Source organism: Mobula birostris, chromosome 13 (genome assembly GCF_030028105.1).
Source record: "Mobula birostris isolate sMobBir1 chromosome 13, sMobBir1.hap1, whole genome shotgun sequence".
Lineage (NCBI taxonomy): Eukaryota > Metazoa > Chordata > Chondrichthyes > Myliobatiformes > Myliobatidae > Mobula > Mobula birostris.
The window spans coordinates 89,422,705-89,440,537 of NC_092382.1; the positions used below are offsets into that span (position 1 = coordinate 89,422,705).

Sequence of the window (17,833 nt, forward strand, 5' to 3'; positions counted from 1 at the left end):
TAATTGTTGCTCCTGACAACTGAGGAGCATCTGGCTTGCAAAAATGCATTTTTGCAGAGAAGATAAAAAACCTGATCTCATTTAAAACGATGATTTTTTTTGCAAAGAAAAAGAATCCAATATTGTGGCAAGTGTGATGAAATATAGAAGTTTTACCCAAAGGGCAGCAGAGACGATTAGCATTGAGTGATAACCTTAATACTATACTGTAAAATAACAAGCCACAAGGCCCACAAAACAAGAGGGAGCAGAAACTAAACACAGCAGGCTACAAGATAAACTTTAGGGAAGGAGAGTGAAAACTCAAGCAGCTGGTTGAGATCGGCTGGATAGATGAGTTGTTAAGAACTGTGGGGTGACATAGGCAGATTAATACTAGTACTGCACCTGGGTGGAGGCAGGGAGGTGACTGCACGTGCAGACCAGGAGGGAAGAGATAGGAAAACAAGTTGAGGAGGGAAGATTCCATACAAGCTTTCTGAAGGTGGTGTGGGTGAATGATGCAAATTAACTTACCACTACCTCAGTGTTTTTACATTTGTACTCCATTGCATGACGGGCGTTGGGGGGGGGGGGGAATCGCTGAAATAGGTTACATTTTAAAAATAGCTTCAAGTATGAAATGTAATGTATTTGAATTGTTTACATACTATAGGGGCCATAGAGATCAGGAACCGGGTGTATGATTCCTTCTGTATGATGTAAGGAGACCAGTGTATGGGCTGTGGGACAGGAGGGTACGGGGTGGTGTGGGAAAATATGTGTAATGAGTGATTCCCTCTGTGATCAGCTAGTTTGTGATCCAGGAAGGATGGGGCCCAGGAGATCGGACAGTGTGTAGCCCAGTAGGGCTGGACAGTGCTTGAGCGGGCAAAGAGTGGATGACATGTGCATAGGGGTTTTCAGAACAATTTTTTTTTTCATAATAATATCCTTATCATCCTACTAATGTTCCATCTCTTACAGAGCACCAGGAATTGGAACGCTGATCTCCATCATGGATGATGTTGTAGAGACGAGAGATGATCTGGAAATATCAACAAGGAAGGACAAGGGTGTGTTCCAAATGTTTTAAAATTATAATTGTTGCTCCTGACAACTGAGGAGCATCTGGCTTGCAAAAATGCATTTTTACAGAGAAGGTAAATAACCTGAACTGAGGGGAGGTGTAGAGCACAATTACAGCTACAGGGGGAACGGGAACTTTTGAGTAGTTGTCATTAACTGGTCTGTCTAATGTATGAGAAGGCAGGAGATTGAGGCTGAAGGGAAAAATGAATCAGCTATAATTAAATGCTGGAGCAGAGCAGATGGGGCAAATGCTCCTATATCTTATGGTTTTATGTAAAACAGGAGACCACGCAGAATGAAATGGTTGTGAATGGCAGGTTAGACACGTTAGGTGGGGCACGAGAGCAATGAGATTAACTGGAAGAAATGGCTAGTTAGTCTGACGTCAGGGCTTGGGACGATGTTGGAGTCGATTGCTAAGTATGAGGTCTCGGGGTACTTGGAGGCACATGATAAAATAGGCCGTAGTCAGCGTGGAAAATCATGACTGTTGGAATCCTTTGAAGTAATAAAAAGTAGGATCAGTTGATGTTGTGTACTTGGATTTTCAGAAGGCCTTTGACGAGGTGCCACATATGAGGCTGCTTAACGAGCTATGACCCCATGGTATTGCAGTTGAATATATTCTGGCATGTACAAAGCAGTGGCTGATTGTCAGGTGGCAAAATGTGGGCTTTACTGGTCTGCTGCCGGTGACTAGTGGTGTTCCACAGGGGGTCTGTGTTGGGACTGGTTCTTTTTGCATTACATGTCATTGGTTTTGATGATGGAACGGATAGCTCTGTTGCAGTTTGCCTACGGTATGAACGTAGATGGAGGGGTAGGTAGTTTTGAGATTGTAGAGAAGCTACAAAAGGACTTAGACAGATTTGCAGAATAGGCAAAGAAAGCAGGATGGAATACAGTGTCGGGAAAAGATACAGGGAGAAGCCAGGAGTTTGGAACTGTGAGGAAAAAATGGATGAGTCATGATGAAAAGGCAGAGAAGGCTCGATGGGCTGAATGACATAACTCTGCTCCTGTATCTTATGGTCTGCTTCAGGGAGAAATGAAAAGACCAGCAGTTGAAACCAATTCTAAGAATAGAAGCTGGTGAGAGAGTAAGTGTTAGTGTTTAGTGTGAAAAACAACTCAGGTGGAATGTCCTGCTCAGTCTATGAACAGAATTAGATCTTTTAAACAGATACTTAGTTATTCGGATAGAAGTGATATTCTGAGGTGGTATTGGTAACTGAGCATCTGATGTTTTTGGCGGGAGGAGAAGATGGCGGCGCGATGCAGCTCGCAGCGGCCACTCCGGTGAATGATATCTGTTATCTGTCAAGTAGGGTGCTGTGCACAATCCTGATTTGATGGAGACATGTGAGAGCACAGAGGAACATCTGTGAAACTTCTGAAATGCTAACTTCTCTGCCGCTGCTACTGTGTGATCAAGAATCTCCAGAGGGGAAGGCCCCGAGTCCTCGGCTTTGCTTGTTGCTCGGTAGCTGGGGTGGGGTCAAAGCGCTCAGCAGAAATGTTGCTCGGTGTCAGAGGGCTGGTCGGAGGCTCGAAGTTTTCAGACGGACTCAAGAGTCGGCTGTGGTCGGGTGCTTCCAATGTATTGGCAAGTTTGTGGTGCTTGGAGTTCATGGGAGGGAGAGTTTCTCCCTTCTACCATCTGCGTGAGATGATGGGGCTATCGGGACTTGAGATTTTTTTTACCGTGCCCATGGTCTGCTCTTTATCAAATTACGGTATTGCTTTGCACTGTTGTAACCATATGTTATAATTATGTGGTTTTGTCAGTTTTAGCTTGGTTTGTCCTGTGTTTCTGTGATATCATACTGGAGGAACATTGTATCATTTTTTTAATTCATGCATTTCTAAATGACAATAAACAAGGACTGAGTGTCCTCATAATCTAATCTAATCTAATCTAATCATTTATCAGATGTCGGTGCTGCTAGTAAGACAGTGGTTGACTGTCTAATTGTAACTTTGATGACTTTTGATCGGATATTCAGATGTGTTTCCGTCTGTATCCAAAGGATGGAACCCAGTATCCATAAGGGTGGGCTCGGAAGAATCAAACAATGGCTGAGACGGGGAGGCTGAGCCCATGATATCGGAGAGTTGGCATGTGAGAAAGAGGAATGTTGTGTCTACTCTGAGTCTGGGGCGCAGTGGCGTCGATGGAGGGAGAAGTAGGATATCTGGTCTTTGCTGAATCTTCAGATTCGGAACTATACTGTGAGCTGAGATATTTGGTGAGCAGGCTGCGGAGTGGCCAATGTTAACGAATGCCAACTGGGCCGGCTCCGTGATGCTCATGTCGAGGGAACAGTCATGGTTCATCTTTTAAATTCACCCTTCATATTCACAGGTCCTATGATGACAAACTCTGAGCACACCTCACAGTGGAACGATGAACAACTATTTCAACTGTCAAAATTCTACCGGGAAAGACTGAAACAGGCGATTGAAGAACGGGTGGAAGAACTCACAAAAATGCTGAGACTGGAGGGACACATCAGTAAGGAAGAACACGAGGTGAGTGGGAAAAATATGGTGACTTCTGTTGGGTCTAACATCACAGAATTGAAGGTATCAATGGGAAAGAAACCAAATTGCCTCTTCTCACAGGCCTGCGGCTGTTTGGTGCAATATTAACACTGATCTCTGATCATTGTCTTCTTTGGCAGATCTGGCATCTGCACTGGAACCTGTGAGCTGGGGTGCTGGGAACTGTCTTAGGGGTGATCTCTCATTGATCATGTTATAGTTACTGTTTTATAGATTTGCTGAGTATGCCTGCAGAAAAAGGAATCTCAGGGTTGTATGTGCCGAGATGTGTGTACTCTGACAATAAACTTTCCTTTGAACTTTAGAGTTAGGGGAGCACATTCTTTCCAAACTTAACATGCATACCACAGTGGCAAGTGAGCAGTCGGAATGTACCATCCCTGGTGAACAGATGTGAGTTAAAATTAGAGCCAATCTTTCTACAAGGCTGCAGTTTAAATTCACTCAGTCAACTCAGCCACAAAAAAAGACAGACCTTGCAGATGGTGACTCAAGACAGGTTGAATCACAGCCATCTTTCCCTGGTTAGCTAAAATTAACCATCACCCCAGCCCTGGCCATCACCGTATCGGTTCCTCCCGTAGTGTGAGAGTCACCAGCTTCTCCAGGTGCTTTATCAGTGACCTTTCTTCCATCGAGAGTTCCAGGTGGGGTGTCTGGGTGGGGGTGGCGATGGCTGTCTATTGCACAAAGTTCTGTTTGTGACTCGTCAGCACACGTGGCAAGATATAAACAGCACGTGCCCCGGGCTGTGGGCAAGCACATTGTTGCTGGTGACAATTTTCAATAAACGTGGATGTGTCCACCTTCCCTTGGCATGCCATGGCCTCAGCTCACCATCAACAACCTGGAAGACAGAATTCGCAGTTAATAGTGTTATGCACCAGTTACCTTGTTCTGTGTATGATTCGTTCCACCTGATGGCATCTGAGAATATCCGGAAAGCTCCAACCTCCACATAACAAAAATCAGATCAACCGTACTGCCTTCAGCAATGTACTCAGTTCTGGCTTTAAAAATACTCAATTAGTATAGTCAGACAGTGAGAAAGAAGGGAGGAAGACAAAAGAGGAAATTATAGCCCAGTTAGCCTAATTTGGGAAAAGTGTTGAAGTCCATTATTAAGGACGAGGTTTCAGGGTACTTGGAGACAAATGATAATATGTCAAAGTTAGCATGGTTTCCATAAAGGAAAATCTTGCATAAAAAAATCTCTTAGAATTTTTCGAGGAAGTAACAAGCACGGTGGACAAAGACCCAGTGGATGTCAGTTACTTAAATTTTCAGAAGGCATTCGATAAGGTATTACAAGAAAGGTACTGGCGTCGATAGAGGAATGGCGGACAAGCGGGAGGCAGTGAGTGGGAATAAAAGGGACATTTTCTGGTTGGCTGCCTATGACTTGTGGTGCTCCTCAGGGGTCAGTTTTGGGACCACTGCTTTTCACATTGTCAAAGTAATTTAATGTGGATAAATGTGAGGTTATCCACTTTGGTGGCAAAAACAGGAAAAGAGATTATTATCTGAATGGTGGCCGATTAGGAAAAGGGGAGGTGCAACGAGATCTGGGTGTCATTATACACCAGTCATTGAAAGTGGGCATGCAGGTACAGCAGGCGATGAAAAAGGCGAATGGTATGCTGGCATTTATAGCGAGAGGATTTGAGTACAGGAGCAGAGAGGTACTACTGCAGTTGTACAAGGCCTTGGTGGGACCACACCTGGAGTATTGTGTGCAGTTTTGGTCCCCTAATCTGAGGAAAGACATTCTTGCTATAGAGGGAGTACAAAGCAGGTTCACCAGATTGATTCCTGGGATGGCAGAACTTTCATATGAAGAAAGACTGGATGAACTGGGCTTGTACTCGTTGGAATTTAGAAGATTGAGGGGGGATCTTATTGAAACATATAAAATCCTAAAGGGATTGGACAGGCTAGATGCAGGAAGATTGCTCCTGATTTTGGGGAAGTCCAGAATGAGGGGTCACAGTTTAAGGATAAAGAGGAAGCCTTTTAGGACCAAGATTAGGAAAAACTTCTTCACACAGAGAGTGGTGAATCTGTGGAATTCTCTGCCACAGGAAACAGTTGAGGCCAGTTCATTGGCTATATTTAAGAGGGAGTTAGATATGGCCCTTGTGGCTAAAGGGATCAGAGGGTATGGAGGGAAGGCTGGGGCGGGGTTCTGAGTTGGATGATCAGCCATGATCATACTGAATGGCGGTGCAGGCTCGAAAGGCCGAATGGCCTAGTCCACCTACTTTCTATGTTTCTATGAATGGATGGCTTTGCGGCGAAGTTTTCGGATGATACAAAGATTGGTGGAGGGGTAGGTAGTGCTGAGGAAGCAATGCAATTGCAGCAGGACTCTGACAAATTGGAAGAATGGGCAAACCAGTGACAAATGGAGTACAGTGTTGGGAAATGTATGATCCTGCATTTTGGTAAAAGGAACAATAGTGCAGACCGTTATTTAAATGGGGAGAAAATTCAACCATCAGAGGTGCAAAGGGGCTTAGGAGTTCCCATGCAAGACTCCCAGAAGGTTAATTTACAGGTTGAGTCTGTGGTAAAGAAGGCAAATGCAATGTTGGCATTCATTTCAAGGGGAATGTAATATAAAAACAAGTAGTTAATGCTGAGCCTTTATAAAACCCTGGTCAGGCCGCACTTGGAGTATTGTCAACGTTTTGGGCCCCTTATCTCAGAAAGAATGCATTCCCGCGAGAGAGAGTCCAAAGCAGGTTCAACATATGAAGAGCATTTGGCAGCTTTGGGTCTGTACTCACTGGAATTTAGAAGAATATGTGTGGATCGCATTGAAACCTACCAGATGTTGAAAGGACTAGATAGGATGGATGTGGAGCGGGCAACCTTTCAGAACAGAAGTAAGGAGGAATGTTTTCGGGCAAAGAGTGGTGAATCTCTGGAATGCGCTGCCGCAGACAACGTGGAGGCCAAGTCCATGGGTACATTTGAGGGAGAAGTTGATAGATTCCTGATAGATCAGGGCATCGAGGGACATGGCGAGAGGGCGGGTGTATGGGGTTGAGTAGGACCCGGGATCAGACATGATGCCGTGGCGGAGCGGATTCGATGGGGTGAACGGCCTAGCTCTGCTCCCATGTCTTATGGTCTTATGGACAGGCTGCCCAACGACAAGTGCAAACACAAGGGATCCCATAGATGCTGGGAATCCAGAGCAACATCTACAGAATACTGAATGAGAATACACAGTCGTGGCTCGAGACATCAACAGTATGGGAAAGGAAGTGTGAAGAAGCCATCAAAAGAATGTTATGCTGGGGTGAAGTTGTGCACTGTGGTGGTTGATAGCTGGAAACAGGTTTGTGGGGAGGTGGGTGGGGAAGGTGATAGGTGGAAAAGGCAAAGGACAGAAGAAGATGGAAGCTGATAGGAGAGAGGGGCCGTGTGACAAAGTGAAGGAGGAAGAGCTGCAGATGGAAGTGATGGACAGTCGAGGAGAAGAGAGCACGTGATAGAAGATCCATAATTGGGAATAGTTAAAAAGAGAGAAGGGACGGAGATTTCTGCCATCAGATCACACAGACAAAATAGGAGGCATTGCTCCCAAAACCTGAGTGTGGCCTCATCGTGGCAGTAGAGGAGGCCATGGTCCGAGTTTCTCATGCTGGCTTCTCATCCCTTCCTTTCCAGTCCTGATGAAGGGTCTCAGCCCTGAACGTCGTTTGTTAATTTCTCTCCATAGATCCTGCAGGACCTGCTGAGTTCATCCAGAATTTTGTTGTGTTGCTCATGAAGCAGTGCCTGTTGACTCTACCTGATCACAAACTGTCTTTCCCAGTGAAGATTAATCCTGCCTCTCTCATCAGTTTCTCATAATCACCAAGCCGGGGAGGTTAGTCACGAGGCATATAATCACCCGTTTTATCTCTGCTGTCATTGAATAAAAGTAAAAAAAAAGGGGGTTTCTGTTTTTTCAGTAACATATTGACTGGCTAATGAAGGTTATATATATATATATATCTCTGTTGAATGGTTAAGTTGAAATAAGTAGTGCAAAAATAAAACAAAAATGCAGTGAGGTAGTTTATGGGTTCAATATCCGTTTAGAAATCGGATAGCAGAGGAAAAGAAGCTGTTCCTGAATCACTGAATCTGTGCCTTCTGACTTCTGTACCTCCTTCCTGATGGTAGAAATGAGAACAGGTCATGCCCTGGTTGATGGAGTTCAGTAATGACGGATGCTGACTTCCTAAGGCACCGCTTCTTAAGGATGTCTTGGATACTACAGAGGCCATGATGGAGATGACTAATTTTACAAGTTTCTGCAACTTATTTCGAACTTGTGCAGTAGACCGCTCACAAGCCCAGCTCCACACCCCCCGCCCCATTCTAGACAGTGTTGCAGTCAATTAGAATGCTACATGGCACTTTGTGAAAGTTTTGAGTGTATAAGAAGATAATGAAGGTAATGACTGATTAATGTCTTTTCTCTTGTCAAATAGAAGCCCAGTTTTTGTCACATCAGGCACTGAGGTACATCTAATCTGTCCAATATCGCCTTGTTCGAAGAACTATCTGAGGCATCCTCCCTTGGTTTTGCGGTGACGGCCTCCAAGATCAATGATGCAATGCTTCCATCTTGCATTCCCCACAATTATCAAGCTTGAAACTTCTTTATTGGTAAATCTGTATAAAGTTGGATATTGAACATGGCAACTGATCACATTAAACCTGTATTGATCATTCCCCACTCTGCTACAACTAGTGAATTCAGAGTTTTATTATTTTTTATTTCCAGTTTTCCTGCTGACGACTCCATCCAAGGATTGCAGAACGAGTGACGAGCCCCTCCACTGACTGTACCCTTGCTGCTGAAACGTCCCATAACTGGGCAGTGGATTTCCTCATGTGCTATGTCAGTACACTCTTCAATATATTTGTTCTTGTTATTTACAGAAAGTCACTGAACTTGTGCGGAAGCGAAACCGGCCAGAGGGTTCGAAGGTGTTCTTCACCCTGGTGATGGGGAAGGGCTCCCGAGCCCGGAGGGTGATGTGGGAAGCATTTGTGAAAATGCAAAACAAGTTACCTAAGTTGGACAGAATATTGAAGGAAATCCAGAAGCTCGGTACAGTAAAACAACACATTGAACACAAAGTGACAATAAAAACCATTGTAACTGGATGAATGATTCAATTTTAATTTATTGATTTAAACAGGGTCTGATATACCAGAATACATGAACATCAGCGAAGGATTAACAGAATTATCACCTCAGTTAAAAGGTAAGAGATTTCACTTTATGACACCACTGACTTGCCAGAATCAGTGTGAGCCAGAGCTGCTGCTTCCCAGGTTTGCACAGTCTGGGAGACAGGAAAAAAAAATGTTTGAGTCGGAGGGAATGATCGCGGAATTCACCAGCAATCGCTCATCTGTTGCAGTTTAAACTTTTAAATCATCGAATCTCTGACAAATTTTGAAAATGTGACAATGAATTTTATTAATTGATCCATCTATTTAGCGCCGTTGGGCCCTGAACGCCTAGTGCATTCTGTGACACCTGTAGACCAGTGTTCAGATCCTGATAAACCACTGAGCCTCATTAACTCTTACAGTGGTTCTGATGTATTGTGAAACCCCCAGACACGTGACACCATCTTGATTGAGCTCAAGAGCCGTGAGATGCAGTAATGTTGGGGCTTTTTAAAACTCTGACTGGACCACACATAGAAGATTGTGTTCAGTTCTGGTTGCCTCTTTATAGGGTAGGTGTGGAAACTTTAAATTTCAAAGGAGATTTGCCAGGATACTGCCCCTATTAGATTGCACATCCTAGAGCAATCTAGGACTTCCCTCTTTTGAGTGAAGGAGGATGGGAGGCAACTTCATACAGGTGTATAAGGTGGTAAGAGGCACAGGTAGAACCTTCAGCCATCACCTTTTCTCCCTGGGTGGCAATGGCTAATACCAGAGAACATACGTTTATTGTGATTGGAGGAATGTGTAGGGAGGAATCTGTTTCGCGGAAGCAGAATACCATATTCGGCAAGAATGTATGTGCAGCGTTTTTCACCAGTAACAGCACATGGGCTGAACTTCTCTGTGAGCATGTAGTCTAAGGTCATCCACCTGCAAAGCAACCAATCGCATAGACATAATTACGATCGATACTCGGATCAGGGCTCAATCTGTGTGCTCGAACACAGTGGCAGTCTTGTTAGCCAGTGTCTTCATCACAAAGGTCATATGTATCGGTTCCCAGGACAGGCTGGCTGTATCACACTGGGGAAAGGGTCTTGCAATGCAGAGTAGAGGCTTTCCACCGCTGCTTGCCACCCGGCCAACAGGATGCTGCCGAGATTAAAGGGAATGAACTCTAGGGAGAGTTCAGACAAACGTGGCTTGTTTTCTGTGGATTGGTGTGGTCAGAGGGCAGAACTGACAGAGGACCATGATAGTAACCCCCCACAATGGGAGCCTCCAGGCAACCAACAGATTTGCCTGTATTATCGGTGACCCGGGTGGTGGAGGGGGTTTTGGCTGGCGGCAAAACAGAACAACAACACCTTGACTTTAGGCTGACAAGAGTTTGGAAAAACAATTTGTGTCTGCTGGGTCCATGTTTGGCGAGAGCGTTCTCTCACAATGGGGGGGGGGGGGCGGCATTGGGAGCAAGGGTGGACCCAAATGCAAGACACATCTTGTGAGGTTAATTAAATTGAGTTTATTGTTTGATACCAATAGAGAGCAAGGCAGGAGCAGGAATAGTGAACTGGACAAGGACTCAGGACTACAACTAGGCTGGGACTAGGGCTCTGGGCTAGGACTCGGAATCAGATCCCAGAACTAGTGGCGACAAGGAGAGGCTACGATATGGACTCCGAGAGAGGGACTGGGCAAGGACCCAGTACCTGGGTCTAGCCTCGGGCTCGGACCCCAGAACCAGGCATGGACATGACATGGGCTAGAGAGAGGAGGAACATGGAAAACTGAGCCTCGGTCTCAGGAGAGCAGGTACATGGAACCATGGACACATACACAGAGTCGGGACCTCTCCTTGGGTACAGGACATAGGCCTGGGACTCATGACCCCCCGCGGGGCAACGGCAAGACGGCCTGACTTACCCCACAGAGGCGAGGACAAGACACGACAAGCGCGAAAGAACACCAGACAGTACCTATGTAGCTCCGGCGATAGAACTAGACTGAGGTGCAGGCAAGAGCTGCAGATGAGGGCTAGAGGCGAGAGGGGTGGAGAAGGGATACAGACAGGGGTGTAGGACAGGAATCACAGACCGCCAGGACCAGGACTTGACTCAGAACTTGGATGCCGCCAGGAATAGGACTTGACTCGGTACTTGAATGCCCCCGGAGCCAGGACTTGACTTGGAGCCTCCGGGTAATGGCGAGCTCTCGACTTGGCCCAGGAACAGTAGACACTGGTTCTTGATTCCCTCCGGTGGGTTTGCAGGCTCGCTTTGGTGAGGTAACTTGACGGGGTTGCTCCGCTGAGGAAAGGCGAATTACCGGCACTTGCTTTGGGTGGAGACTAGGCTTGCTTCGGCCAGATGACATTGGCACGCCGTACCTTTGGTGACTTTGCAGATGCTCTCCCCCAAACGGCTAAAAGCCGGAGACTATAAACTACTAATTCAGCCGAGAGTTAATTGCCTCCAATCACCAAGGCCGAGGGACACAGGAAAACAGGGAACCAAAGGGAAACGGAGTCAACGGTCCGGATCGTAACATAAACAAAGTAAATTTAAAGGGATCCCGATCTGGACCATGACAAAGGGACTGCTAGACACGTAAACATGAAGGGAGGGGAGGTGCAGGCAGAAGGGACAGAGTTTAATTTAGCATTGTGGTTACCCATTCTTTCCAACCTCATTTTCCTCTGCAATTGAAGATATTCAGATTTTCTAAGAGCTTCATAAGGACAGTGACCTGAAAGGTTAATACTGCTTTCTTCTGCACATGCAGTGACTGTTTTGATAAGTTCTTCCAGTAGCTATTTTAACGTGACAAAACATCGCCTGAGTGTGAAGATATTACAGATTCTGACATTGGTCAGATGGCCAGGCAGCATCTACAGAGGGAAATGAACAGTAGACATTTCAGGCTGAGACCCTTAATCTTGTGGATTTTCAAACTGTATTCTAAAAATAAAGTACCTGAGAATTAAAGGGTCTTGAGCTGGTCAATGCAGGCAGTTGCAGTGGAGTATTAGAGATATGTTCACCTTCACAGCTGACAGCTTTGTGAAGATTTGATGTTTTAAAAATTTTTTTTGCAAATTGGTTACAGGCCAAACAGCTGTGTGTTGGTGGAATTTCACTTTCAGCAGTAACAACCACACCACTTTTGAGTTAACTGTTGAAATTCTAGTGATTTCAACTTTGCACGTATCCCTGTTAAGTTGAGAATTTAACTGTGTCAATTTTCTATCTGTTCCCATGAAAGATGTTCATGAGAAACACAAGGAGACACTGTGGGAAGAAACCGAAAAGCTCAGAGTGAACACGATTCTGTCGAGTGAGAAGGTTAAGGTTTTCAAGCTGGTTGATCGATACGCTGAGCTGACGGTCATTTCTTCTGTTTGAGGTCGGAGGTTTGTGGAACACGAGCTGCTGGTAAGAGGCCGAGACCATGAGGAGTGGAGAATGAAGCATCTTTGGGGGGAGTTGGAAAAAATCCGTGCCGATCAGTTGCTTCAAAGTGGCTTTTCCCATAACGTAACTTATCTGCAACAAATAAAGAGATACTTTGGATTTGACTCTGTGAATCCAGTATCAGTGAACAGAGTGAAACCTGGGAATTCAACAGCAGTGTCCGGAGTCCCAGGCATCGGGAAAACAACAATGATGCAGAAGATTGTTTATGACGGCCACGGGGAAAATATACCAACACTACCATTTTGTGTTCAGGTTCAAATTCAGAGATTTAAACACTATTAACTGTGAAACAAGCCTGAAGGAACTGATTCTGCAACGGTATCCTTACTTTGAGAATATTCTGGGAGAAGTCTGGAAGAACCCGGAGGGATTGCTGTTTATATTTGATGATTTGGATGAACCAAAGGAGAGAATTGATTTTACTGAGTCAGAGAGACACACAACCTCAGCAATGCTGTGCAGACCCAGAATTCTGGTGTCAGTTTGCAGCTGACATTGTGTACAATTTAATCCAGGCCAAACTGCTCCCAGGGTGTTCAGTGCTGGTGACCACCCGTCCCACTGCGTTACATTTATTGGAAAAGGCAGAGATTAGTGCTTGGGCGGAAATCCTGGGATTTGTTGGTGAGGAATGGAAGGAATATTTCAATAGGCATTTTGAAGATCAGACAGTGGCAGCAGCTGTTTTCAAACACGTGAAGGAGAACGAGATCTTGTACACCATGAGCTACAACCCCTCCTACTGCTGGATCCTCGCTCTGGCACTGGGCCCCTTCTTCACAAAAGGAGACAGGGACCCGCAGCAAGTTTCCAAGACCATCACCCAACTATATTCCTATTATATTTATAACAGCCTGAAAAACCACGGCCGTGAGATTGAGAACCCCCGTGATGTGTTACTCAGGGTTGGTCAGATGGCCTTCACAGGAGTGTCTGAGAGGAAGATTGTGTTTACAGATGGAGATTTGATCAAGTACAAACTGCAACCTTCCCAGTTCCTGTCTGGGTTCCTGATGGAGCTTTTGGAGAGAGAAGATTCTGCCCAGTGTGTGGTATACACATTCCCACACCTCACCATCCAAGAGTTTGTAGCTGCACTTGCACAATTCCTGACCTCAGATCTCAAGGATACTGTGAAGGTCCTCACTGAAGCCCACGGCATGACAGATGGGCGGTTTGAGGTATTTCTCCGTTTTGTTGCTGGTCTGTCCTCGGGGTCAGCCTGGTGCTGGAAGGAGTTTCTGGGCCCATTTCCTGTCGATACAGCCCGCCAGGTGATTGACTTTGTGAAGGGGGAGGGCAAACATCGGAGTGGAAACACAGAGAACGAAGCCGATAAAAGGAGCCTCCTGAACACATTGCAGTACCTGTTTGAGTCTCAGAATCGTGGGCTGGCTCAGGAAGCACTAGGGTCTGTGGAAAAACTTTTCACTCAGTGGAATGACACTGACCCCGGTTGACTGCGCGGTCCTGTCTCATGTCATCGGACTCTGTGATACAATAAAGCACCTCGACCAGCCCTTTCCACTTTTCAGTCACCTCGACCTGCTACATTCAGTGTGAAGGACTCCAATGGCTGGCACCCAGTCTCCACAAATGCCAAGAGTTGGGGTAATTCTAAATAGATTTTCTAACAGTGAAAATTAAAGACTTAATGTTAAACGTATTTAGCCAAATAATAACCCTGTGTCATTGTTTGATCGCTTTACCGATGACTAAATTTCTTAAATTTGTCACTGACTGATTAGTATCGTATCCCTTCTGGAGAACGGCAGCGACTATCACCATGTGTTGCACAGGGAGCAGCTACATCCCCATTTATTACCAAAGATCAGAGCACAGCTCTGTTGTCAGTGCGCGATCTGAGCGTCTTGTAAGTGACCAGATGTTAGCTTAACACAATAATGACACAGCCCTTTCCACTTTTCAATCACCTACATCCCTTCACCCATTTGCAGTCTCCTCCTTCTCTGGGCCAGGTAGTCAAACATTCAGTCACAACACCCACCATCTTCATTGTCCAGTTGGTGATACATAGGAGCTTATAGCAGCCAGCAAATAGTTACAATATACCGGCTGCAGCAGTTATCCTGAGACTAGAGACATAATTGGACCAACTTTGTGGCCAACCTCACACCACATTTCAACTGCTGAGCTGGAAAGTGGTATGATCTGTTTGCTGTCTATGGCTCTGCTTGAGACAGGATCTACAAAAGTTTCTCAAGAATGGTTTGGTTTGAAATGATAACTGACCACTCTAAACAAAGGGAATTTGTACTTTGAAAAATTGCATCTCCACCAAAATTCTGCCTGTCCGGAAAAATTCCTTGAAGGGCTTCCCAGCTGCAGTTCGTGCTGATCTGAGATAGTACAGGTCAGACTGAGTTTATGTTTAATTTTATGGAATGTGGCCCTTCCACTGTGAATCTGGGATTTAATGTGCATCATAAATTGCGCAGATTTGACAAATATGAACTAAATTATAACAACAAAATAATTCAGAAAGCAAAACTGGACAGAGATAAGTTTAGAAAGAGCAACAAAACACAGACCTTGAAAGCAAGTGGGATGTAACATACTGGGATTAATTCTTAGTGAGAGAATAATTTAGCTGAAAACTTCTTCACTACTTAGTGTTTGCTTGAAATATCAGAATGGCAAAATGTGTCAGGTCATGGGTCTGATCCAGTTTGAGTCTCACAACTCTCTGTTTTCCTTCAAATTGACAAATGAATTGGGTGAGGGTGATTCAGCAATGAACCTAATCTCTGTAGCTCTGAGGGAGCAGGACTGTAAAATACAAAAACTGCGGTTAGAACCATACTATGAGAAGTCTGATTCTCTGATTATATGTAGGACAGAACACAGTTATGAACAATTAAGAATTAACGTAACTACTGGTAAAATCTCGTGATCTATATTGAGTTGTTTCTTCCGAGGTCTCAGTCTCCCTTTTTTTCCTTTGATTATGGACACCAGATTGGGCAGTAACTGTATCACAGCCTCTCAGACTGCAATCCTCACCTCTGCTCTCATTAAAAACCGCTCACTGACGGAGCTCGATATGAAGGACAATAGACTGGGAGATACAGCTGTAAAAAAAAGCTGTTCTAAATAACTCGGATTGTAAAATACAAAAACTGGGGTAAGTACTGGAGAGTGACAGATACTGTTCTAATCTCAGTTGTACAACGTTAGCGTTATTATCAGGAACACAGATTGGTGTACTAATTTTCTCTCCCCCTCTCCCCCTCATTTGCTCTCACTCTAATTCTTCTGGTCACAAGACTGAAGAACAATAGTTTTACAGCTTCTTGCGCCAAGAATCTTGCCTGCATTCTCAGAACAAACCACTCACTGATCAAACTGGAACTGGATAACAATAAACTGGAGGATTCAGGAGTCAAACTGCTCTCTGAGGCTCTGAGGACCCCATACTGTAAAATACAGGAACTGCAGTAAGTACTAGACTGAGAAATTGTATTTACAACTTAATGCCTAATGTTGTAGAATGTGTTTGGTACTTCTTGGCCTCAGTTGGAATAATAATGACAAATCTGCATTGGGTTTCATTTGATTCTTTTGAACTGCAGGCTACGTAGAATCGGTCTCACAGCTTCTGGCGCAGAGTATCTCGCCTCCGCTCTAGCTACTAGCCTGTCACTGGAGGATCTTGCCCTGGACTATAATAATCTGGGCGATTCAGGGGTGAAGCTGATATTTGGACCTCTGAACAGCCCAGAGTGTAAAATACAGAAACTACGGTAAGGAGAGGTCATATTTTACAACTACTATGTGTCTGAAATTTAATTACATTTAAGAGAATGGATCATTGGTAGTATCAATAATGTTAAGTATACAATAAGAGATGAGGAGTATTATCAACAAACAGTGAATTGGAAGTGAAAACAGATCCTCCTCTTTCCATTTCCATCTGTGTCTCTGTCCCTCAGATTATGGGATGTCACTCTCACAGATTCATTCAGTGAGGATCTTGCTATCGCTCTCAAAACAAACTGCTCCCTGAACTTCTGTCACTGGGTGATAACAAAATCGGAGATTCAGGGGTGAAACGTCTGTCTGAGGTGCTGGTGGAGCTCCAATGTAAACTACTGGAACTGGAGTAAGTATTAGTGTGACAAGGTATGTTCCTAACTCTTAACTGACTGTAAGCATCGTTCTCAACATGGTGAAATTGGCCCCAGGACGACTGGCCTGCGTCATAAATTGGCACATTGATTACAGTGACCCAAGTGATGAGACGTTCATCTCCAACGTCACCAAATATTGCACAGATCCCAGCTGGAGTTCATGCAGTTCTGGTGATGGTGTGAAAAGAAGAATGTGACAGCGCTGCAGATGGTGCAGTGAAAGTTGACAGGATGTTGGTCTTCATTCAATGTCTCGGTCAGAAATGGTAACTATGCCTCCACAGATTCTACATGGCCATCTCAGTCCTCCAGCGATATGTGATTCTCTCCGTATTCCAGAATCTACTGTCAAGTTGCCCTTGCTAGGGTATCTCCTGGAATGGGATATTTCTGTTATGAGAGTCTGGGGAGGCTCAGTCAGTTTTCCCTGGACGGAGGAGGTTTAGAGTGGTTAATGAGATATTGAAAAGTAAGGTATAGATAAATACTACAAGACAGTTGTAGGATGGCAGAGTTTCATGGATAGAGATGGGGAATAGTTGCTGTGGTGATTTTCAACCAGAGAATGGTGCGTACCAGTACTTCACAGCCGGAGAGAGTTTTGGAAGCAGAGTCTTGACAAAGTGAGAAGAGACGCAGTCGTGGACAGAGTGGCCTGTTTCAATGCTGTATGGTGCCATGACCCAAGACTCACTAACTCTATCATCCATGTTAGTTTCAGTGTGAGTAAAAATAAAAACATACTCACTATTCATCTGATTCTTGTTCTTCGTCTCTCTGATCCCCAGTCTGCACAGTAACAGTCTGACCGATTCTTGCACAGAGTCCCTCTGCTTCATTCTCAACAAAATGAGTTCACTGAAAATTTTGGACCTGGATGGAAACTCATTCACAGACAAATCCACTGACTCGTTCCGCCGGCTGATACTGCGACGCAAGAGCTTGAGGAAAATCACGTGAGTACTATACTAATGTTTAATGCAATAAAACTTCACTGGGCTTTCCTGGAAATATTTGTTGCTGAAATAGCAAGACCACCGCCCTGCTAGTCAAACTGTATAACGTCCTCTGTATTCTTACATCTGTTCAGGTTGAAGGGGAATCCATTCACTGCAGAGGGGCAAAATCAACTGATGTCATTGCAGGGAAACAGAAATGGACTTAGTATTAAACTGTGATTCATTCAAATGTAGAGTACTATCTCCTGTGGAATAGTATTCATCGATTTCACAGTCACAACTCGGATTGAAACCCTAAACAACTGCAGCTCCGGATGAGCATGTGCCACTACACGTCATCAGGTGCCCCAGTGCTGTTTTGGGTGTCAGAGCTGTCTGGTCATTGATTAATCTTCTGCCAGATCCCTCAGTGTCTGACATC

At 44.8% G+C, this 17,833-nt stretch overlaps 1 pseudogene; it reads left to right on the forward strand.

Moving 5' to 3' along the window:
• Nucleotides 1–965: 965 nt before the first annotated feature.
• LOC140207127 (NACHT, LRR and PYD domains-containing protein 3-like) lies at nt 966–17,631 on the forward strand (annotated as a pseudogene).
• The last annotated feature ends 202 nt before the right edge of the window (nt 17,632–17,833 follow it).